This window comes from Idiotropiscis lumnitzeri, chromosome 18, assembly GCF_059441095.1.
Source record: "Idiotropiscis lumnitzeri isolate Australia: NSW breed Sydney's pygmy pipehorse chromosome 18, RoL_Ilum_1.0, whole genome shotgun sequence".
NCBI classification, from domain to species: Eukaryota; Metazoa; Chordata; class Actinopteri; order Syngnathiformes; family Syngnathidae; genus Idiotropiscis; species Idiotropiscis lumnitzeri.
The window spans coordinates 5,138,082-5,163,317 of NC_142408.1; the positions used below are offsets into that span (position 1 = coordinate 5,138,082).

The 25,236-nt window shown below is 42.1% G+C and overlaps 1 protein-coding gene across 3 annotated transcripts in view; it reads left to right on the forward strand.

Annotated features, from left to right (window-relative positions):
* Window positions 1-17,021: 17,021 nt before the first annotated feature.
* Window positions 17,022-25,236, forward strand: part of znf462 (zinc finger protein 462) — a 31,352-nt gene continuing 23,137 nt past the window's right edge. For 2 of the 3 annotated variants that reach the window (XM_088281233.1, XM_088281235.1), the window contains exon 1: window positions 17,022-17,482. The gene's annotated coding sequence lies outside the window, so the exon portion shown is untranslated. Of the gene's footprint in view, window positions 17,483-22,940; window positions 23,282-25,236 lie in introns of those variants that run through there. The other variant, XM_088281234.1, reaches the window with a different exon arrangement.

Sequence of the window (25,236 nt, forward strand, 5' to 3'; positions counted from 1 at the left end):
CCCTTACACACACACACACACACCAGATACATTATTTGCAGCAAATTATTATATTTTTTGATCAATTAAGTACCATTGGATCACTTTCTTGTCTCACTCTTCTCGTCATTTTGGAATATTGTTGCGGAACAAAAAAAAGCAAGGCGAGGTTGACATCTTTATTTCTGTAGCACATTTCATAAACAAGGTGACCCGATGTGCTATACATAATTTAAAGTACAAATTTTTAAAGCATTTAGAGATAAACAAAATAACTTACAGTGCATTTCATGAAATAATTTTAAAAAAGTCTTCAAAGACCTTAATCATAGGCATGGTTGAAAAAAAAAAAAAAATTTCAAACCTGGTCGTAAAACTTGGGGCTAACTTCAGTTGTATTGGCAGCGTTTGTGTGCGGCATAACAGCTAAATGCTGCTTCGCCATGTTTACATGATTTCCCATTATCATTTCTTTCATGTTTTCTGGCGATATGTAAACCATTGAGTGATTTATTGACCATTCGACAGCTGCATGGTAGCGCGTGCCATGCCTTTCGAACTGGACCAACCTTTGCATCTCTTTGTCTCCCATCTAATAAATTTGCAGAAATATGTCACAGCCTTCCAGGCAATGGAGCTTCTTGAAGGTTCTACCTTCCCAACAAGGTGCACTCAGTGTTCTTTTGTTCACATCGGCACGGCCAGTGGTTGGTACACGGTGTGCTTCTGTCAAGCCACCTCCTCTTCCACCCTCCTCCTCCTCCTCTTCTCCTTTCTTCCTCCACCGAGGAGCCAGATGGTGTTTTTTTTGGGGCGTTTCATAAAGAACCTACTAGATATTCTGAGGCGAGAGGGTCCACACGTGTGGGTAAACGTGACCTTGTGGCTCGGACGGAATCGAAAAGTGTTTACTTTCCATTGTGTCTCATTTTCATTCACTCCTACCTTCCGTCCATCTGCTTCATTTTATTCCAACAAACCGCTCAATCATCCTCTTCTTTTGGTCCACCTCGCCGAGCCCGCTGCTTCAAGCGAAGCGGGTGTCAGCAGGGACAAGAAGGCAGCGACTTCCTCACAAAGGAGGCGGCAGGGGTCTTGGAAGGGGTTGTGATAACGCACACACACACACACACACACACAAGAAGGAGGGGAGATGGGTAGGTAAGGAGTGCAAGGAGCTGTCCATCATTAGTATTCCAGCAGGAGGCTCTTGGCCCGGCCCAGACATCTGAGCGGAGCAGCCGCCGCCGCAGATAAAGAAGAAGCCATTAATCCACGGAAGATTACCAGCACTGATACTTTATCCCGCCGTAATACAGCAATGCAACCACACTCGTCCCGTTTACAATGGCGTCAGATGAGGAAGAGGGAGGAAGACGAAGGAAGGAGAAGTGGCAGCTCACCTTGTGGATGCAAAGATGGCAGCGGCGCACACAAAGAGCCAGCTCAGATTTGATTTGAAGGTTTGGGGTTGGGGGGGAATTGGTGTCACAGATGGCTTCAGAAAGCCGAGGAACAGCTGGGTGTCCTTCCTGTGACCGATTATGCATCCACCTGCATGCGGCAGACTTGCTGTCTCTGTTGCACGTCAGTCTGCGCAGTGGCCGAAAACCAAAATCCTGCATTAGATAGCAAATGTTCATACAAGACAGCGCTTCTTAATTATTTTATGTTACACCCCCCCTGAAAAAAGAAAACAATTTGCACCACCCCACTTTCCACCTCAACTAAAAATAATAGCATTTTCGTGGCAAAGCAAACCGATGCTGTCGAGTTAATACTCGCTGCGCACAATGGGCAATGAGCTCACCACTGCCAACTACTGGAGTGGATGTGCAATTACACTTTATTGGAGTACAGTGGAAAAAAAGCATGTTCCCCAGGGTCACACGCGGCCCCCTCATCATCGCACCGCACCCCCGCCAGGGGGGCCCGCCCCACTATTTGAGAAGCACTGATATAAGCCTTTCAATGATGATTTCACCTGCATGCAAGATGGCAACGTTGCGTCAGTCACTAAAGTGAAGAGGGAGTCAAAAGTTGTTCTCGTCTCCATGCTTGGAATGTCAACCATGCGCTTCACTCACTGCAGTGGAAAGCCAGTCAAACATGTTTTCCTCTAAATTCAATTCATAAACATTTATGTAAGCTATATAGCTCCCCTCGAAAAAAAATAAATAAATAAACGATATACAAGCAGCACCAGAATATATGCTGCAGTTTTCTACGTTGAAAGAAAATGATTCGTTTAATGCATGTCCAGAACGATTTTGTCTTGTGGATGCACATAAAGGTACAAAAACAGATGTTAAAACAGTGCCTTTTAACCCAGCAACAACTTTGCCAATTAAAACAGAACCGACCCAAGAGAAAATTTTTTTTAGAGTTATTTAATGTATTTTCTGAGCTATAAAGCGCCCCTAGTGGTGAAAGAAAAATCCACAGAAAAGCTGCACCCTTGTAGCTGCATGGTTCAAAAATGTCCATGGAATGGCAAACTTAAATTAACATTGATGCTAAGCAAGAAATACAAAGCATACAACTCTATTTAAATGTGTTCAAATGTTGATTACAGAGTGAGAAAACCCTGCGGGAAATAAATATCAATCGTCAGATGGCGCAGATGAAATGTCACTTTGATTGGCTACGTGATAAAAAGCAGTCATGGTTGGCATCCATCTGGATGATGAAATGAGGAGAAGATACTGTTGATGAATCCAGCAGCGTGGGCAAATGTGGGCTAAGGAGGAAATAACCAAAGGAAAGGTTGGGGGGGGGGGCGTGGGGAGGAGACGGGATGGACGAAGAGGAAAGATGGAGGGCAGCTGAGCTCCTGGTGCCCTGGAAGAATCCAATCCTTCAGATGTGGCAGATTGTGTTGCCATGAGAACGCCACCGAGGTCACCGTCAAGCGAGAAAGGGAGAAAGAATTGCAAAGCAAGGACGGGGAAGGCCACAAACCTTCTGTTGATGGACACAGTCGAAGGGAAAAACCTTATGAGGCTGGTGTAAATTGCCTGGTCACTCTCGTTCACATGGACAAGGTAAAAAGGTGAAATAATTACAGGCAATGAAATGTAAAATAAGCGGTATAATTACAACTGTTGCAGGCTATGACAAAGGAGTTTAACACACAGGCGCTGTCATTGATGTGATATTACCCCCAAAGATGAGACATTCATCCTTATTTTGTCAAAATAGGCTTTTTGCTTTTTCCAACCTACACAGACGACAACACCAAGTCAAAAAAATGTATGTAATGGCCACTTTAGATTGGGTTTGCCGCACAGATGAAAGAAAACAAACAAATTTCGAGGCAGTGCTAGCATTATTAAGCGATTACATTGGAGGCTGAAAAATATTTTATTTTGAAAAGTGACCGGATTCTCTTTGTTACAGACATCTATGATGGACTCTTGACGCATGCCAAGATGCTAATTGTTTTATTACGCTAATATTAAGCCCACAAGCTAGCAAAATGAGAAAAAAATAAATATGCTCCAAGCGGCAGCTTAAATATATTTGTTCAAAAGTTTCTGGCCGAAAAAAAAAATCATAATTTAAGCTCACTGACTTGCCATTTTTTAAACCGTTTATTTAAACCAACAATGCCATCTAGAGGACTCAAAAATACAACAACTGGTTCATGAAGCAAATTTGGAGCTTCATTTTCCCATCACTAGCCGTAACTATTCATCAAAGGAAACTATTACGGTTCTACATTTAGTCTGCTTTTACATTTTATGACCTTTAACCTACATTGATCGTTGTCAAAAGTTTCTGGTGCTTAATTCATCTAAAAACTACACTTTTTTTATTTCTTCTAAAAACTAAAACAGTAAAATGTCATCCTCGGTTCCAATACATTATACAGCTGCAGTTTCTTTTTTTCTACTGTCGCAGAACTCCAAAGTGCTGCCACAGCGAGCAGCTCCATCTCGCACGGTGATGACACACCGATGATGATGCCGCCGCTCCTGCAGGCTTCACTAGTTTGCTCAAGGACGTTTGAACGACGGAATGGCAGGAAATGAATCGCTGAAGGTCACATGCATTTAAAAAAAAAAAAAAAAACAAGCACACGTCCCGATTCCACCCACTTGTCCATCAAAACCTTCCTCTGTGTCATGAATCCTGCAATCTTGCATTCAACCATTTTTTTTTTTTTTTGAAGACACCTGTGTCGACAAAAGTCAATCGAACCGTTGCTTCGTTTCAACAACACAAGCGTCCTTGGATAGTGAATGTATTGCTTCAAGCAAATAATTGAAAATGAAGGTATATTTTGAATTAATTGATTGATGAACTGCTGGTTTTGTTTTAATGAAACAAATGTGGAAAAACCTTGGATGAGTGACAATAAAGGTACCGTGTGGGTTTTTAAAAAAAAAATTTCCAGTCAGTTCTAAAATTTGACAGGGGGGCCGGACCAGGAGCAGATGGATGGAGTGTTTTAGCAACCTCACCTCATTTAATTTTAAATGAAAATGGACAAAAGCATTACAACAATATATATGTCTTTCAAAAAAAAACACAGTAATAAAATAAAACATTGACAAGGTTTATTCATTGAATTTTTTTCAAGTTCGGCGGGCCGGATTAAAACGTTTAACGGGCTTGCATGTGGCCCCCGGGCCGTAGTTTGCCCACACTTGCTTTACAAAATCATATCTCGACCAAGATATGATTTGCTTTTCCTGTTCCTGTTATGCGGAACAACAATACCGCCCCTCTGCAGTGCTCGCCTGCTTCAATGTGCCTTGTCTCAGCTCTTTTCCCGACAGTCAGAGTGATAGATATAGCGGCAGCCTGCTAGGACGACCTCACCCAGAGGGCTGAGGAGACAGAAAGAAAGACAGAAAATGCAGAGAGAGAGAGAGACAGAGAGAGAGAGAGAGAGAGAGAGAGAGAGAGAGAGAGAGAGACAGAGAGAGAGAGAGAGAGAGAGTGAGAGGGCACACAAGGAGAGAGCGGAGCTTGGATGAGGCATACAGTGACCTCCTCCCTCTCCATTGTTGTCGAGCATAAGAGCAAGGCAGGCTGGAGGCCACCAACGGGGGGGGGGGGGGGGGGGGGGGGATACATTAGAAAGCAAGCAAGATGCAAAGCTTGCAGTGCAAAGGAAATGGATGAAAACTGAGTATCCAAGTACAAAAGTAGGAAATTACACACGATGCAAAGGAAGCAACTGGAGAGGACCGGACGCCACTCACTCCAGCTGCAACGCTAACGAGTCACATCGCCGCTGTGATTATTGACGTATTGATTGGCCAATGACAACATGAACAGTGACTGAAAAAGGGCAAATAGGATGGGACATGACAACGCTCCAGACAATTCCGCTCTGTAACAATTTGCGTGTATGTACGTGTGGGGGTGTGTGTGAGTGTGTGTGTGTGTGTTAGAAAATACATTTTGACAGGGTATTAGGGAAAGCCCAGCACCCTGCCCCCCCCTTACAATCCTGTAAATCAATTATTGAAAACATCCCCAAATCCTTCACTACAATCTTCTTTGACTAATCTGTCTCCTACGTCTGCACTCATGACTCGCTGTAAACTTCCACGCTTGCTTTACTCTTATTTTGGTTTATTATTGCAAGCCATCCGACAGATGGTCCGTTTTGAAAATGGCCTCGCAAGTGTATCTGCAATTAAATCCACACTTTCCCCTCCTGCGGCCGTTGTGGTTTATAAAAATCAAGAATATATTTTAGATTTTCGGAAGGTTGCCAGTTATGATTTTTCGGGTGTGTTGATTCCGCATAGCGCCAGCCCATCACGAGTGAGTATCCGATCACAAAACACACATCATCTTCAGCGTAAGGCCAGCAGGAAGGCGCTCTGGAACCAACTTGGAATCTGATTGGCTATCGCAACCGTCTATCAAATCTGAAAGCTCATCGACTTTGACAGAAGTGATGCCCGCACGAATAGTCCACGCTACTGGTGTTATGAAATCTGCCTGGCAACACGAGCTAGCTGAATTCTGATTGGGTAAAAACTCTCACCTAAAAATACAACCCTAGGATATAATATGACATCAATATGAATAATATTTTTTTTCTTGATTATGTTAGGCCAGCGGAGAAGGCCTTGACCGCCCACCACGATTCATATTGGGTTTTGGTATTTAGCTCCTTTATTAATATTAAAAAAAGTACTGAAACATTGAACAGTTCGACATGCGCTTTCAAAAGTTTAGCGAAGCAGCTGGCCAATGTATTTGAAGAAATATGTTCTTTGCGTTTTTTCTGCCTATCAATCATCATCTGGTTTAAGCGCGCAAGCTTAACACTCCTGACCTTCTCCCCGCTAATGAGCCATGTCATCACCCGCCAGGGACACAATATCAACAACCGGGAACTCCATAATGGCTCTTTTACCTTGATGCTATTATATCCGTCATCATCATGGTCACCGTACAGCGCGATTGCTGATGAAGAGCGATCACGCAGCAGCATGGAGACGAGCAGAAAGAAAGGAAGGAGAGCTTCGTGCGATGAAGGTGACATTAAATCTACTGTTAGTTTTAGCGCACTGCAAAGTAACCGCGTGGGCTTTTTAAAGTCACCTTTATTCACTCCGTCACATCGAATTGACTCGCACCGATATTTAGTGATGGGAAAATGAAGGTTCAAATTTGCTTCATGAACCAGTTGTTGTATTTTTGACTCCTCTAGATGGCACTGTTGGTTTAAATAAAGGGTTTAAAAAAATGACAAGTCAGTGAGCTTTCAGGCCAATGTTGAACAGAGAGTGCCATCTACTGGAGGCCAGAAATACTACAACTGGTTCTTGAAGCAGATTTGAAGCTTCGTTTATCCATCACTACCGATATGCATTCCAGAGAGGAAACAAGTCTTGTCAGGTGACCCGTGTCCGTGGGGGCAGTTGGTGTTTGAGATGAGGATGCAGGTAGACCTCGTTGGAAAATGATGATACACTGGAGCAAGCCAAAAAGAAAAGATGGAGCAACAGATGGATGGTTTTTGGACAAACTCGAGATGTTCTCTCTTCGTGCAACATGAGAATCACACTTTTGGAGTGATCATCATCAGCATTCTTAATTTCAAACATATGCTCACATTCCTTTGTCAGCGCACTTTTCCAGGAATGCAAGAAACATTATTTTGATTTCAGACAAATCACTTTACCCCGATTTGCCCAAATTATTCCAATCGTTTATAAAGGTTGACGATCTGAATGACATTCAGGATAAATGCATTATTTTTTGGCGTAAAAAAATCAGGATGCGGTCAGTCTGTTTTCTTTTCCGCTGGGTTTTATCTTTTGACCAGCATGCATATTAATAATTCTTTCTTTCCCAGGGCTCACCAAACACATCATCTTTTTCTCATTTCTTGTGCGTTCCCCATCACAGCCGTGCTCGTGGTGGCATACTAATTGCGCCGTGGTCACCTCTGAGGAAAGCAATTCCCCCCCCCAAGATGTGTCATCTGAAACACGCTGCAGAATATCAAAGAACACTAATGCAATATTTTTGTTAGGGGAACGCAAGATGCATGGCACATTCGTGACAAGAGTCTGTGAAGTTTTTTTTTATCCAATTCCTCCCATTTCATGTCTATTGCAGCATTTTCTCAAAAATGTACGGTCTGCAATTAAATAAATGTAATTTTTTTCTTGAACATCAAAGATGAAAAAAGGTGTTCAATGAGCTCAAAGGCGAATTAGGATATTCAATGACCCTAGTGTAGGTTTTTATTTTATTTTTGGTCAACATCAAAGACGATAAAAATCAAAGGAAATTTAGTATCGTAAACAGTAAACACGGTGTTTGCATCTTCAATGCAACAAATACTGGATTCATTTTCACCATGACTTATGACGTCATTCTGTTACCGTTTGACTTTTTCTTCATTCTGATTGCGTTCTCAAAAAATATGTATTTTCTCTGCTAAATAAAAATTTAATTACTTTATTGTCAGATTTCACATTGAAACGTACTTCCTAATATGTATTCATTCTCAAAAAATATTTTTTATAATCCCCATAAAAGTTAAAAAAATATATAAATTTGGTTCAGAATAACGCAACTTTTTAAAATTATATTTATGACACGTCCTGCCTCATAATTTCATCTGATATTGCTCATAAAATGAAAACTTCCTCATTTTATGACAACTTAGGACAACCTTTCGGCCATAACATTATGACCTTTTTACACTCGTAAAAAATGGCGACTCCAGCCTCATAAAGTGACGAATGATTTCACATAATATTTGAACGACATCTTTGTCATTCTACGACTTTATTCTCCGAGATTTTTTTTCCCTCTCCACTTGTCAGAATCATTGCGTTAAAAACAACGGAGTGGGAGGAAACAATCTTGAGTTGACTGACACTGACACCATTATTTCTTTATGCGGATTGATTTCACAAAGTCTCCAACCCCTGCTGGCATCATCATTGCCACTACTGTGAGAGTGTGTGTGTGTGTGTGTGTGTATGACAAAGGAATGTGTGTGAGTGAAATGAATGCAGGTTAAATCTCTACGTAAGCAGCTTGGGAAAGCGCCACGAACGACGGCCGGTGTTACAGTCGCAGATGTAGCTTCTCGTATGTTCGGTGGTCGGTGTGGGGGGTGGGGGGGGGTGACAGGGGGGGGTGGGGGGGGATCAGCATACATCTGGATGCCAAGTTGCAAGCGTGTCAACGTGCGTGTGCGTGCCCGCCCCATGCATGCAACTTGATGCTCCTTCCAACAGGGATTAAAGTCAGACATGGACTCATCTAATCACCGCTGGCCCAAATCTCATCACTCTCTCAACAAATGACACACACACACACGCACACACGCGCACACAAAAAGAGTCTTGGGACAAATCACCAATCTCATGAGATTTCGGCTCAGTCATCATCAACATTTCTGCAAAATTGATTAGAAAGATTCCAATTTTTATAAAGATTATCTATCATAAAATATCCACATAGATTTTGGGGCCATATTTTGAAATTATTAACAAAGTATGTAAATTTTTTTTTTTCTATTAGACTTTTCTAATGAACTTTTCTGATCTGCAACGAATGAAACTTTTCTTATAGCTTACATTTTTCAAGGTTTGTGAAAAAAGCAATTGACATAAAATGTATCCTTTCAAAATATGATTTTGTTCTCGAAATTGGCGCGTCGGCTCTTTAACTGGACTTTCACCGTGTACTTGATGAAATCTCCAGTGAGTGTAAACCTCCACCTGTGATGCCATCTGTGCTATGAAAGCAGAATGAGGTGTTTTGGTATTCCTTCTATGCACAAAAAATGTTTCTAGCCCGATAGTGCTGCGGCACCAACTCTTCTCATCCATCATTCATGGCGACAGCACGGCGTATTGGAGTGAAATTAAGAATAATAGAGCGAGCGGCAAGGCAGATGTGACTTGGCTTTGATTGAATCGCGCGCGCACACACAAAGGCCACGTACACTTGGGTGCCCGTGTTCATCTCCATCGGCGTATTAGCCTCCCAATATAAAGCAGGAGACGCCCTGACAGGGCCGTCTCCAGTGTTGTCTGTCGCCATTCCAGTTTTTTGGGTTGCTGTTGTTGTGACGTTTGCCATCCTGCCTGCGTGTGATGAGGCGCATGAGAAGTGAGCTGAGGAACAACAAGAGAGGCGACTTCATTGCCTGAGTTCAGTTCAAAAGATCCTCAGTGGCAAAACTCCAGGGGTGGATGAGATCTGTCTGGAGTTTCTGAAGGCTCCGGATGTTGTGGATGCTTTTTTATTACAAAAATTGTTAATTAAAAATAATTACAAAAAACATGAGAATTTTTTTTGTAAAAAAAAAAAAAATAGAAAATGTAGTTGTTGCCTTTTACAGAATGAGACATAAAAAAGTAAGTGAATTTTATAGTTGAGAAAAGTTGAATTTTATACTTCATAAATGAATAATTGAGTCATTTTAAATGTTTACATTTGTATCTATTTTTTTTAGCTTTTTAGTGAAATACATTTCTACATATTTTTTTGAGAATGAGCATTTTTTTCAAAGTTTAATCAGTTAATATAGTTACATATCTTATTTTCCGCTTCTGACTTTTTAATTCATATATTTTTTTAAATTTAAATTTTTAACAGTTCTACAATTTGATAATTGTAATTTCAATAATTTAATTTTAATCATTTTAATAATTTTGCAATTGTTTAATTGTACAATTTGACTATTTTATCTATTTAATCCCTTTAAAATTCTACAATGTTATCATTGCGGTGTATACATCTATAATAAAAAACTAAGTATAATAAATAATTACAAAAAAAAACAATATTGCAGTTAGCTTCACCATTTGTTAATGTTTCCGTGGATTGTGCCCCACATTTTGGGCTTTTTGTTCAACCTTGGTGGAGATCTCGTCTCCGCTCTACTGAGTCACGTTCCGAGCTCCCATAAAAGCATCGACACTTCTTCAAGGTCCAAGTCTACGTCAGGGACCGCTGGGAAATCTTTCCCTATCCTGTTTGTCACTTCCCACGCATTGTCGCCACCATGATCTCAATCTCACCGTATGCTTGGAACAAGCATAGCATCTTCAGTTCTTGCTGAGTCAGCCTCCAAAATCTTCATCCGCTGGCTGATTTAGAATGAGCGAGGGTGAGGGAAACTTTTGAACGCATGGAGGCGGGTGTTTGTTTGGGTCGCAGGGAGGCCGCAGATTATGGCTCGGCTACTTCCTTCAGCCTAATGAAGACCAAAACTTAATCCACACCTCCTCGCTGCTTAATTCTGAGTTGGCTGACTCATGATCAAGTGTGACGGAGCCAGAGTTGGGTTTGGTTTTTTTATCTACCACCAATGCTCTGGTTTCATTGGGGATTGAAAAGTGATTTCCTACTATTTGGAAAATTTCGATGACCTATCACTGAAATACTTCAGATGTAGAACCGTCGAAAGACGATACATATGGTGACCCTTCTCGTCACAGAATTTCGAGGGATTTTATCATCTTTCATTTATATATATGTATATAAGAGTATTAGTCATGTAATTTTAATTATTTCATTTTGACTTTATAGTTTTAGCTGCATATAATTACAAAATTCTGAAGTTTTAAAAGTAAGTTAGGTTTTGTTGACATAATACATTTTATTTTTACATTTTATAAGGAAGAAATAAAAATAAAAATGAATAGTAATAATAAATAAATAAATAATAAATAACAATAAATAATGTAATTTAAATTTAATTGAAAAAAAAGACCACTTGGTACATTTTTTTAAATATAAAGTGATTAAATTAAATTTATAATTGCATAACAATTTAGAATGTTATGTTGGATCCATCGCAGCACTCACTTTATAGACAACCTTAACTGTAGCACAAGAGCATTTTTTTTTTAAAAGAATTTGGTCCAAAACGAACAAATTCCCTCTTGTCAGCTATCAGAAGACAAAGAGCGGACTCCCGCCTCAGAGGATGCTGCATTCTCTCGTTGTTTCTTTGATGACATGACAAGCCCTGCTGAAGACAAAAAAGAAGAAAGAAAATCATAAAAAGAGTGACCTTGGAGGAGCACTCGCACCAGTTTAGCATCTCGCGTGATAGACAAACATCACAAAGCCCGTTGTCTTTTTTTATTCTGTGAATGAGCTGCATGTGTGTGTGTGTGCGTGTGTGTGTGTGTGTGTTTGTGTGTCTCTTGTTTTTCCCCGCGCTCCACACACCAAGATGCTTCTGACAGGCAAAATGGATTAAACGAAGCTTGCTGATGGAATACATATAGATATGGAATCTTCTGGCTGCCTGCAAGGACTTACAACTTCCGCGTTCTCGCCTGGTGGGAGGCTGAAGGGGGGGGGAGAAAGGAGAGCTCTTGATCACCTGCTTTGTCTGGAGTGAGTCACCTTGCAAATATATGAATAGCAAATGAAGCAGGAGTAATCGGAGGCCGATTTACATAGCGCTTCTGCACCACCACCGGCGCGCAGAGATTTCAAATCTCTTCTTTCACATTCACATCCAAGCAGCCTTCCTCGTCCCGCTGTTGTCGTCAGACATCGGGCTGCATTTCCCCCTTTGGCAGGATGCATGACAGGAGAGGGAGGGAGCGAGAGCAGGTGGAAGGAAGAGCAAGTGACAAATGGGTCTCAAATATAGCGAGTCCAGCAACTATCACCCCCCCATTCCCTTCCCATTCGGCCTTCACTTTTCCGTTCTCATCCTGGCGGACCACATTCTTATCGGCCGTCGCTCCAAAGGTCGATTGAGGAGCACAACAGAGGGTTTCCCGATGGTTCACAACATTCTTGCTAAGTCAAACTGTCGAGTTCGGTTCATGATGTGGTGGTCCATCCACCCTTGCATTTTTTTTTATATACTGCGAGTCCTCACTAAGGTCATGGGTGACCTTTAACCTATTCTCGCCTATTTGTTAGAATCTCTTGGGTCAATCGCAATGGCAGGCTGTGCATTTGGCACATTTTTTTTAAAACCCTTTATTTAAACTAACAGTGCCATCTAGACGAGTCAAAAATACAACAACTGGTTCATGAAGCAAATTTGAAGCTTCAATTTCCCATCACTAGAAATGACTTAATTAACTCATTTACTGCCATTGACGGCCAAAGACGTCAAAGATCCTTTTTTTTTTTTTTTACTCGGTTGGTCGTGAATAAGTTTTCTATCAAATTTTACCAAATTGTATTGGCTGAAGGAAACAAGGCTTTCAGACGCTCCCCTTGTGATATGTTCTTACATCGTGCGAATCTGTTGGGGAATTGTGTGTTCAAGACACATTCCCAGTAGGCAGACAACAAAGGAATGCCTGTGAACAACAGAGGAATGTGTCAGAAAGAGACGCTCTTGTTGTTGTTTTGTCAGAGTCCCACCTGATAACCTGTCACATCCTGACTGCCAGCCACTATTATCTTTGCGTAGTTCTGTGTGATGAATCTGCCCCGGCGCCACACTGAGGACCCTGGCTTGGCTTTAATGGGCCCTTTTAGCCACAGCGTGCTCAACACAAACCGTGCGCAAAGCCATTTGAAGAAGGGGGTCTCTGGATTCCAAGGCTCCCCGGGCTCTCTTTCTCTGTCTGTCCTGTTTGTCTCTCTCTCTCTCACTGTCTCGCAAGAAGATGCCATCCAAGGCTTTATCCATCCGTCAAAGGGCGCCAGGAAGAGTGGATGCAGCAGTTTCCAATCCCGGGGACTGTCTCCTGTTTGCTTGTCCCCTCTCACCTGGGGGAATTTTCAGTTCAGAGAGCAGATTTATTGCGGATGATGGCAGGGGACAAAGATGTGGCATCTTTGAGCGCAAACGCCTTATCGCCATGGCAACTGTAAATAAGGATCTTGAAGGGAGGTTAAACGTGGATATAAGTGGGGGGTCTGCGCCATGTGTGTTATTTGTCATCTCTTGACGCATATTGCTCGTCTGCTTCTTTGGGGGTTACTCATCCGTTGCTCATAGGGAAGTCATGCGCCCTTCTTTTTCTTCTTCTTCTTCTTTTAGCCTCGGCAGTGTTCAATGACGGCATTTCTTGCTAGCCTCCAACTGGGAACGTGAGCACATTCAACTGCAGAGGTGATGATACTAGGGGTGTGCGGCTCTCAAATGAAATATGAATTATGATATGATAGATATCTTCATGAATGGCGTGCATTACAATTCAAGGATGGTTCATTTTAAATTGAAATCATGCGATTCAGTTCAATTGAGGATGATGATTCGATTCGATACGGTATGTTGAGAAAGTATGATGCAAAGCGTTTCTTGTCATTTTACAAAGTACAGTACAAAGAAGGTCTTCTATCTCTTTACAGATGGAAGCCGTGACTAGATCTAATCCAAGAATCACGATTTTAGAATAACTCAGACAAATGAGGCATGGAAGGCATGTTCAAATGGGTGAAGAGAGGCACGCTGGCTTTGTCAAGTTCGGATCATTAGACTGATGAATGTTTCCCCGCGCTATCACTGGAACTGTACTTACGTGCCTACATCAAAGACCTTGTCAACCGCAGACAGACGTGACATCATTGACATTATTTAACAGGTTTTTAACAGCTAGCTCGCTAGCTAGATAGACAGATAGTTCGCTAGCTAGCTAGCTAGATAGCTAGCTAGCTAGATAGGTAGCTAGATAGATAGCTAGCTAGCTAGATAGATAGATAGATAGATAGATAGATACTTTATTAATTCTACATTCAAAAATTAAGTAAAATATAAGAAAATGTAAGAAATTAATAACAGTAAATGAGTAAAAAAAAAAAAGAAAATCTAAAGGCATTACATGTAAAAGCAGAAAAAAAGACAAAATGTAAAATAAAAACAGCAAGCACACCCTGCCTGCTTTCTTCTGTTTTTTCAAAGAACAAATTGTGATATTTGAAAACGTGTCATTATGTTTCACATATCTCATGCAGATTGCCATGTGTGAGACGTCAGGGAGCAGTCAAGGTGAGATGAAATGAGGCACCACCTGCAGCTTTGTAACACTTGCAGTTGAAGATAGTGGGCGGTGAAAAGCGAAAAGTTCCTCAATCAAGCCTGTCATCATTTTATCTACTTGTACTGATGAGGGAGGAGGAGAGACATACACACTAATATGATTAAATGTGTTTTTCGGCAAATGGCAAGGTAATTACTCAACTTCAGAAGATTGCAGACACTTTTAAAATTTGGATTCATAACAACAGCAACCACAAAAGCCTATTATGGAGAAATGTTGAGAAACAACAAAAGCGGAGACAAGATATTACATTGCGCAGACATCACACGTCCAAAAACTCAAGCGTTTATTGTTGTTCAAAATGAACCCACATATTCAAAGATCATCTTCGCAACATATAGACTCAACACATTCCTTTGGGGGAGAGTCTGATTACATACTGCTGTTTTTGTGAGCAACCGACTTCAAATATGAATAAATAAATACATATATATAGAGCTAGGTAAATATAATATTAATCATAATTAAAAAATAAAATATGTAATAATTCTAAATGTTATCAATTATAAATAGAGTATATGTAAAGTAAAATGCAGAAACCTTTTTTTTTTCAATGGAATTGGTACACTATGGACTGGTGACCAGTCAATCAGAAGCTAAATATGAATTAAATAAATAAATATGAAACAAACTTCTTTTTGAACAGTGGGAATCCCCGTCATTTTTCAGCCATGCTTGGCACTGCTTCCCCGTTTGGGCTTGCGTATGGGATGCTGTGGTGCAGTCAGTCCTGCACTCTGGACTAGAGGCCATCCCCATATTAATCAGATTTGCTGCAGCAGCCATATGTCCAAGCAGTGTGATAAACCCCCGGCTGCTACCTGGCACCCACAAGGCACTCTGTCAACAATAATGTGTGCTAGTGTCATGGTTTGGGGAAATACATGGGGCTATGTGCGTCACTATAACGCAACATATAAAGGTATTCCATCTGTTGTCTGAACAACACATCATATGTTTCACATTGCTCCGAGGTGGCTCACTATTTTATATATTTACCTCACACTCTCATAATGTCTATTTTTGTCCTCTTCGTTCACACTGTGGCCATTATAAATCCTTTATGAATATAATAGATGGTAATGTCTTAGTAGCGTTTAACATGGGAGTGTAAAAGTAAACCAATGTATTGCAAAACTAAAATGAAAATAAAACAACATATTTTGCTGAGACAAGAGTCATGCTGCTCATGAGATGCTACGTGATGTTAGTTGCAAGAACAATTATGAGAACACGTTGGTATTGCCTGAAATTCTTTGCCATAAAATATGTTTTGATCATCTGAGTCACAACAAATGGATCTGACAGAGAATCTTAAAGGGGGAAGTCAACACTTTTTTTTTTAATAACAAGTTCGATGCTGCCCCACTGGTCAAAATATGACATGATGTAGAAAGTGACATATTCGTAATGATACCACCCACGCATTGTCTCAAAATGCTGCATTTCCTGCTGGAAGCACCCAGCTGCTGTCACATGACCGGAAGATTGACTGAGAAAATCCTCAGCGGCCACGCAAAGCCATCAAAGGCCGATAAATGTCCCATTACGTTGGGTTCCCTTGGCGCCACCAACCCTGCTCACTGCCCCAAAGTCCCCCCCACCCCCCCCAACATGCCCTTCCTTCCCTCCTCCCCCACCACCCACCAAGCCATCCTTGCACTGACAACTTGCATGTGAACACCTTTTGTTTGGGGCTCCTCTTTGTTAGTGAAAGCAGTCAGCCAGCAGCAGAGGCAGCGGCAACGTTTCTCCTCACATGGCAACAGTATTCTCATCATCACTGAAAGCATTGAATTAGCTTGACTCCTCTTTAAGCGGTGTTAATGATCAACTGTGAATTATGATTTAATGTTCAAATGACCATTACGACATCACAACTTATTATGGCAACCTCCAGGTGATGTCCGAATATGCCCCCCAGTGGCTGTGAGCAGTACCAGTATGACGTCACTGGAATCTGATTGGACGGTTCTCTTGTGCCGATGAATGTGTTCAAAAACAAATCAAATAATTGAGCAGTTGAATAAATCCTGGAATGAAATATTAATTTAGTCATTGATTATCTCTGCTTTTGTTGAAAATGTGTTGAACTACAGGGCTATTTGACCTGGAGATTCATCATTTTGTCATTGTGTTATTTGTTTTTTGTTAATATTTTGATTGTCATTCTTATTATTCACATGTAAATAAATATTGATTAATTATATCTTGCAATATTTATCTATTGTCATTCTTATTCTTGTGGAGCACTCCCCAAAAAAATATTGGTTAACCATAGTGATGTTTAGATTAATTTTCTCTTTATCAATCTCTTTAATAAGAGTGGGGCTTTATAAATAGATTAAATTATGTCATAAGCGAAATAACAATGTTTGTTTCCATTATTATATGCACGATTAGTGGTATAACATGGAGAATCCTCATCATCAGCCACAATCGTGAACTGCAGATAACCCCATGACGAAGCACGCACACGCAAACGCATATAGAAAACGTATTCAGAAAAAATGTCGTCTGGGCTGCGTGCGCGCACACGGGTCTGTGCGTGCGTACGCGGGAGCGCGCCGGCTAGGGGCTCCAGGGTTCGTGGCACGGAATTGGTGTGGAGTGCCCATGAAGGATGAGCTTCTCGGGCGTCCATTCCGCCGATGCTCACTCGTCCCGTGGCCAACTCTCGCGCACCCTCTGGTGCTCGCTCGTCGCCTGCCGAACTTCTGCCCCTTCTCCTCCTTTGTGTGGCCCGTTCGTCACATTATCATTGTTGTTGTGGTGGTGGTGGTGCTGCTGGTGCTCGTCTTCCTGCTCTTCCTCCTCCCCGCGTGTGATTGCGAGCCGCTCGGCGGAGGAGCTCAGGTCATCTGCAGCTGCGGCGGCGGCGAAGAAGAAGAAGAAGAAGAAGAAGGAGGAGGAGGAGAAGAAGAAGAAGAAGAAGGAGAAGCTGGAGGAAAGATGGCGATCACCCACTAGCCGGAGCGGGCGCACGCATGAGACCGACAACTTTGGAGGAGAAGGAGAAGATTGTAGCGGTGAGTTTTGACAGTTTATTCGCTGTATTTTGTCACGCTTTCACGGCGGCGACGCGATTCCACTTTGATGGTGGGGCGCTTTCGTTGGGGCTTTCAAGGTCTTGCGAGAACGTCGCCATTGGTGGATCATGGGATAGCTTTTCGCCTCATGCGTGACCTGGAAAGCGCTTGACCCCCTTCCCTCCTCTTCCTCCTCCTCCACGGGGAGTCTTCTTTTCCTCTTTTTCTAATGGCCACCATGTAAGCCCAAAGTCAAGTGTCTTCTGCTCGCTTCCCGGTTCGCTCACGCTCGTGTCCGTCACTTCATTCAAGGAAATGGACGTTGTCGCGCAGATGTGAGGCTGATTTAATGACCGTCTTCCTCCTAAAAAAAAAAAAAAAAAACGGCGGTGGGGGCGGGGGATTAGTGAGTTAGTCGGGAGGAGAAGCCACAGCACGGATGGTTGTCCTCTTCTGTGTCCTCCATTAGGAGCTGCCATGCAAGTGTCCAGCATGAGGAGGATATGTTCCCCTTCCCTCCCGCTTTCCTAAATCTGGTGGCCATTTTTCCACCCCGCACCCCCCACCTTATTTGACTGCATGATGGTGTTGCAAATTTGCTGTCATTGTGTTGATGCGTCTCCTGGCTGCCTGTCACTAGTCTTGGGTCAGGTGCGTGAGTGCGTGTGTGTGTGTGTATGTGTGTGTGTGTTTTACAGTAGAGCTCCAAGCATAAAATGGAGGCTGGCAGATGAGTCTTCCAAGGGGAGCAAAGGAGGGGGTCGAGGGGGGTGCAGAACAAAGGTGGTGTTTGACATGGAGCTGCAGGGCTAGACAGATGGACGAGGATATAGTCGTAGTAGAAGAAGAAGCAGCAGCAGCAAAAGTCAGGCTGCCATCTTCAGTTGGGCTATGGGTACTCTTGTAGCTTTTTATTTTTATATATATATATATATATATATATATATGGCTGTGCAATTAATTGAAATTCGCAAACGATTACCCAACAATTACGAAATATGCATAATCATAAAAAGTGATTATATTAATATGAAAGAGTATTAAACTAGTACTCATTTTACACTCATTTTTATTTATTTAGATGTTCCATTCCCTATGTTTGTTTACACGGTAGTCTAAAATTGCTCATCAATTTGTCTTGTAATCCAATGTCGATTAAGTCCACACGATTATCGTATCCAGCAGTTAAGGCACAAATACAGTTAAAAAGGAAAAGGCACTGCTGGTTCATCCTCACACTCGTGGCAGACGCCACCTGAAGCCTCCTCCCACGACCATCGTGTGGGCGACCACCAAGGGAGCCCTGCTACGACTACCATTCAAGTGAATGACAGCAGTGTGTGCGCTCGCGATTATATTTTTCTTTTAACCTAAGCTTCAATATTTATTAAAAAAAAAAGTATGGTGACGCCCACACCTGCCGACATCTTCATTAGCTCCTTTACAGCAGTGGTTGTTTTGATCACGTGTGCTCTGCATGCTCGATCCAGCGGCTGCTGGATACAAGACCAGGAGCGTTTTATGGAATGGACTACTTGTCTGTGAGTGCTCATATTAGAGATTAAGAACTTATCCCAATAAAATTCGATAGTTTTTTTGGCTGATAACAGACCACAATACGATACAAATATCGGATCGGGGCAACCCTAAAAGCAACGTACACCTATTTTGAATAATTGTTCAGCATTGGCAGAAGTCTGGGCTCCACTAAGTGGTTGTAATGTTGTAATTACAAATCTTCATGTCACTAGTAAGTTATGTTACCATTTCCTATTTAATAAGGATCCCGCTGAGGGGTTTGAAATTTCTAACAATATTTGACTCTTTTATCTGTGGTTTTTGTGAGTAATTGTGCTGTGAAGTGTTCTCTTTTTTTGGTCTTGACTAGTACCTGCACTTAACTCAGTTGCTATATTATTATCAGTTCCAATTATATTAGCATTAAAATACAAATTTTACACCATTGTATGCAACTACAGACTTGATTCGAAGCGTTTTAGAAAGCTTGAATTTTCAGTGAAGACCGACCAGCGGCTGTTTTGGCAACAATTTGCTTGTCACACACCACCTTCACTTTTAACATTAGAAGCAAGCAAACACTTTGAGTATGAATGCAATATACTTCGAGTTTTTGGTTTACATATTCAAATAAATATGCTATTTACCTCATCTCCACATTACTGGACAAACTTGAAAATTCACTGGATGAACCCTGCAAGTGTTCAACCGTTGCTTTTGTATTTTTATTCAAACTCCATCTGCATCGCTTTCATCTCAAGTGGTCAAGGCAGAAGGAACGTTTACATTGAGTCGTGGTTTTGTCCAAAGTTGTTTCTTTCTTGTCAAGAAAATTTCCATGACTTATAGCGGTTGCTCATGAAGGGACTTTTTTTTTTTTTTTTTTTTGGTTCTCTTGACCGAACCTTTACCAGCGATGGTTAAGTGGAAAAATGTGGTCATAGAACTGTAAGTTGACATCTTGGTCGCTTAGTACAGTAGTGCTGCATTCATGATAAAAGAAGACATACAGGAAGTGTTTGCCTGCATTTCATGCTGTTAGCAATCATCATTTAAGATTGACAGTTCTATTGTTTTTTTCGTGTTACTATTAGCGGTGGTTTGTTTCTTTTTATGCTTGTATCACTTAAATGGATGTTAAAATGATCGACCTTGAACGTGTGTAAGAACATTCTCCGTCTCAAAAGTCCTCCACGTTGAATAGTTTTGATCTAGGATCATTTGAATGAGGAATTGAGTGACACTTTTGCGGCAGTTTTTATTTGTGACGTAATGACTGATGGATGCGTGATGACCTATGCTGACGTTACAGTTTTCTGACCATATCCGTGTTGGTAATATTCAGCGATGTGCAACGTATCGGTGGGTGCACAGTCCCTGCCACGACGTCCTCAAGATGCACTTGATCTTGTGGCCACTTCCACATAAATGACTCTCCACAGAAAAATACCCTGAAGGTGTTCAGGCCGTGTGTGTTGGCGTTCTGCAGCGGTGACTGGAGTGTGCGATATGTTGCTGACGAGCAAGGGTGTGTTTGTGTGCGTGAGAGCTTGACAGGCGCTGTGCTGCGACAGCGCCCAGGCTAGGGAGAGTCATCCAAATCAAAATGGTGGCAACGCTCCTTCTCTCCCCGTGGCGTGGCAGGTTCCTCGAGGAGGAGGAATCTGCTGCGCTCAACACATTTCTCGGGCAGGCCGCTGCGGTGTTGGTGGACGAGCCGTGCGCTCTTCTAACTCTCGGCCGGTGTGATGGCCTCACTACGAGCTGCCGTTGTCAACCTTTCAACACACTTGCCATTCCTGTGTACTTGTGCTGAGTTCACCGGTATTTCCTGTCCAGTAGTTTTTAAACTATGTGTATTGAACCGTAAAGTACGTCGGTGCATTTTGGTTGCTGCTTCTAACTCCCGAAAAGTTTTCCTTTGATTCCTTAGTTCAAAATTCTCCATCTAAAGCTTGAACCTGAGATGTTTTTTGGTGCCATAAATACTCACTGGCTGTGAGTGTTTCTCCGTTGTACCTAACAGATAGCTGGGCAACTCTTGTCATGGACACCTCCTTGAAGAAGGCGTCCTTTCGTGGAACTAAAATGTGCACATGTGAAATATTCAAAATGTAAGATGTTTTCAATTCTTTGTGGCAAGTTGTGGTTCTTGTTGGAATGTTCATCAAGATTAAGATTGATGAACATTCATCCCGCTGTACATAAATGTTCAAATCAGTGTCATTAATTTTAGAAACAGTCGACTGAGTGGAATTGCCTCATGGTGTAACTTTAATCATTCTTCTTTGAATATGTAATTCTTCCCGTGAGTAAATCTAAGCGGGGTAAGCGATCTCATTTAATGGCTTGTTGGGATCGTTAGGGTAGTACGGTGTTCCGACGAAGTTGATGATTTATGTTACTCGTGGCAAACAATGACAGCCGCGCGCCGAAAATGGGATTTCATGGTCTGTACGTAAGTGAAATTGTCTTTTGTGATAAAAAAGAATGGCCGTTCCCTGATGAATGGTGGAAGCAACTGACAAACACAATGTTCTCGTGTAACCCGAACATCATGTGCTTGTTTTTATCTTTTAATATGATTAAAGCACAAGACTGAATAAACCTTAAAGACTATTGCGAGTGTGGATAAGACAATCCCTTTCACAGATCAATGGCTCGCCGTATTTTTTTAAATCTAGTTTCTATGCAAGTGTCATCAGCTGATGAAATGACTTTTCCCAACACGCTGATCCCCCTTTTTTGGGCTTTTTCCACCCCTGTAAAAATACGTAAATTGAAATTTTTTAAAGGGGAATAACAATTGAATAGAAATGGATTTTCAGCAAGGTATAGTGGAACATCTAACGTCAAATACATCTTCAAATTGGCTCAAATAATAGTAAAAAAAAAAAGACAGAAGTATACGGTCACTTGTTTTTCATAGACAATGGATCGTCTCGCATCAATAGTCACTAGCTTCTTTTTACACTTGTATGACGATTAAGAGTGTCAAAAACTTTGAAAAGTATTCAACCCAGGTGACTTGGATTGCAATGAGTCGCTCGTAATCTTGGTAATACGCTTTACCTATCCCATCATTCAAATAGTAATAATATATATAATTTTTATTTTTATGTGACAATTAAAAAAAATCTTTAAAAAAAAACACACTTTCATGTAAATTAACTTTATTTATTTATTTATTAATGTATAATAAAGCCTGCAACCCTCGTGAGGCGAACCGGTTCAGATAGTGGATGCCTATCTGTGTGTACGAAGCCCATCACTCTTTCTCCTGTTTGCTTTCATTGCACTCGTCCATTCTTCTCCACCTGGGGCAGCGAAGGGAGGCTCATACAAAAGCAAATTGAAATGCTCCACTGAATGCTTTCTTGACGTGATGCACAGCTCATGAGATGCAGGGCGGCCCCTCCGCCGCTGCGACTCCTGCTCTCGTTACGCCATTCGCTTCCTTCTCGTTGTATGTTTGCTCAAGAAAACCCAATGGCCATGTAGCAAAAATGTCACTAAAAGTCCGAAGCTTTCAGCGCCGCACGTCGATGCGGAGGAAGTGTGTTTTTGTGTTCTTTGTCATTAGTTTATGTATGACTGATGTTATGGAAATGTGTGATGTATTTTCGTATGCTTGGATTTGAATTTCAGTCCGTGGTTGAACCTGAAGTGCTGCAGCTTCATGTCAGGGTTAAACTTCAACAAGGAAGTAGTGTGTGTGTGTGTGTGTTTAAGTGAGAGCGAGCGAGAGAGGTGTCTTTCCAGTTTCTGTTGTCAGTTGCCACGTTACACCACCGCCAAACTGGTTCCTCTTCTCTGCTTTCCATCAGAACATCAACAGTCAGAACGTTGCTTTCTCTCTTGTGGGAGGAGAAAAAAAAAAAGAGCTCAGTTTCTTTATCAGTAAGCTTATTAACACAGGGAGCATTCCGGATCTCTCGTTTAGATGGAGAACGAGTGTTGTGGCTGATAAATGAAGCCTACCGACACGCTCAGGTTTCCTGCTCTAAATTCAGGATTTATGGTCCTTCTTCAAGTAAGACACAGTGAAACCAAGCTCTGTCAGCCCAAAGCTGCCTTGCGGTGGGGAGGGAAAGACGGGAAAAAAGAAAAAACCCTGAATTCTTTGGAGACGCCCGTTCCTTGGGCAGTGTGGTGCCACGGGACAAGGCCTTCATTGAGCTGGAACAGGAGCAGTCTTGTAGAAAGGATCCTCTGGCTGGAAGCAACAGAGCTGTCCAAGGACGATTAAATATTTAAGAGTTTGGAAAGGAGGTCTCGGTGGTAAGTTAATATTGATGGCTCTCTCATCTTTCCCACCCCCCCCATCTCTTAACTTGTTGAGTTACCTCAAGAGGTCCAAACCTGGGGAGGAACCTCTTCTAAACTTAGCTCTCGCTTTTTAAAGCTTTCCCACCACCCTCGCAAGCATTCCTGCACTAAACCACGTTGACTTTTTTTGTCACTCCTAATTGCATCCCGTGTCCTCTTTATTCCCTTCCATGGATGTGTCTGGAATTCTCCATTCAAACGTGCCGCGAAACTTCTCTCGTTGCCTTTGAGCAAGAGTGTTAGCAACGCTGACGTCGTTGTGTGCCTCGCAATGTTTCCATTCAGCTCCACCTTTTTGTGTGTCTCACAAGCTTTTTGTTTTAATACATCGAGAGCAAAGATAGAACTAAGAATAATGTATTGGTGGACCACAAAGTCGGACGACTGCATGTGATAGTTTCTCCTCTATTTTCAGAAAATAGATGACAATATTGGATTGATTCATGTCCGGAAATGGTTTCCTAAGGGAGATGGCTTTGTGGAATGCAAGGTTTCCTGGAGTGATTGTCCTTGTGGAAGTCCACTTCCTGGTTTCCCTCCACCACCTGTCCTTGGGCATGCTACACGAGCTCGAGACACAAGTGTTGGTGTCGTCGTGTCTGGTTCTATGACGACTGAGTGAATCACATTTGCAGTAACTGGATCGGCGAGTGTTGACAATGAGACAGGTTATTGCAAATTTTCAAGAATGACTTGTTTATAAGCCATATAGCCCTATTTAGTTAAGCGTGTCCTGTTAATCAGTCATGTTTAGTTTAATCATGATCTACACAACGGATTACGTTTCTCTGATATTCTAAATGTGAGTGCACCCGTATTTGATGTCCGCAGCGACACGGACATGTGTCTCGCGGGCTTGTGTGACAGGGTGATTCAAATCTCCAAATTTAGAGCCACGAGTTTGCACTATTCTCTCAGCGGCCATCTTCTTTTGCTTCTGCTGACCGCCAGCAATGACAGTCTGCAGAGGAACCAAGCAGGAGAGTTTAAACATTTCCATGTGTGTGAGGCGGCAGCTCTTCTCTCTGCTCTCGCAGGGCCAGCCAAAGACCTCGAGGAGCACAAAATGGTGGACAGTTGTGCCACCGATACGCCAGCACGCACTTGGCTGCGGTGTGAAATCGAGCCCTCGGAGTGGAGCGTTGGCCCGGGCTTCGCCTGTGATGCAGAAGATAATTCTGGCTGTCCCAAGAGAGAATGAGGAAGCAGCCAAGTGAAGTGACTGGACACTAAAGAAAGATTGAGCAGACTTCCAGACAACTCCAGCCATGCACGTCTGCTTCCGCTTATCTCCCCTTTAAACCCATTGGACCTCTTCGACGTTCGTGTTTGTGCATTCGCTTTAAACACAAACAAACAAAGAAGACAGGTTATTTCATCTACAAGGATCCAAGGATGACATCATAAAGGCGGACATTATCACAGCGACAGTTAGTTCTCTCTGGTCTGAATCAGTTGGTGGGAGAAATGGGCATATTAAATGCTGGTTAAATATTCTTTTGGTTGTGTCGAACTGACTGATGAAACCGAAAACGATGGCTTGCACTTCTTCGCTGCAACTAGCAGAGGTGCTGTTGAGTCATCCTCAACTAGTTTGCTGGTTAAGGAAGGACATTGCCAAAAGGGATTCTTCTCAGAATTGATTCAGGTAATCAAATGCCTCGGCTGACCTTGACTGAGTCCTCCGAATCTTGTCTTGAATGTGGTCGCCCTCATTCAGAGGAGGTCAATCTGTTGTCACATTTTGTTTTGTTGCCGTTTATTCATAAAATGTGTCTGAACAACATATTAGTCAACCGTCAACTAATCCCATTTAGTGAAAAGATTAATTGAATTAAATTTTAAATGGATTCCTTAAAGCTGAAATGATAAGTAAGAGGACTGAGTCACCGACACGATGAGCCTAA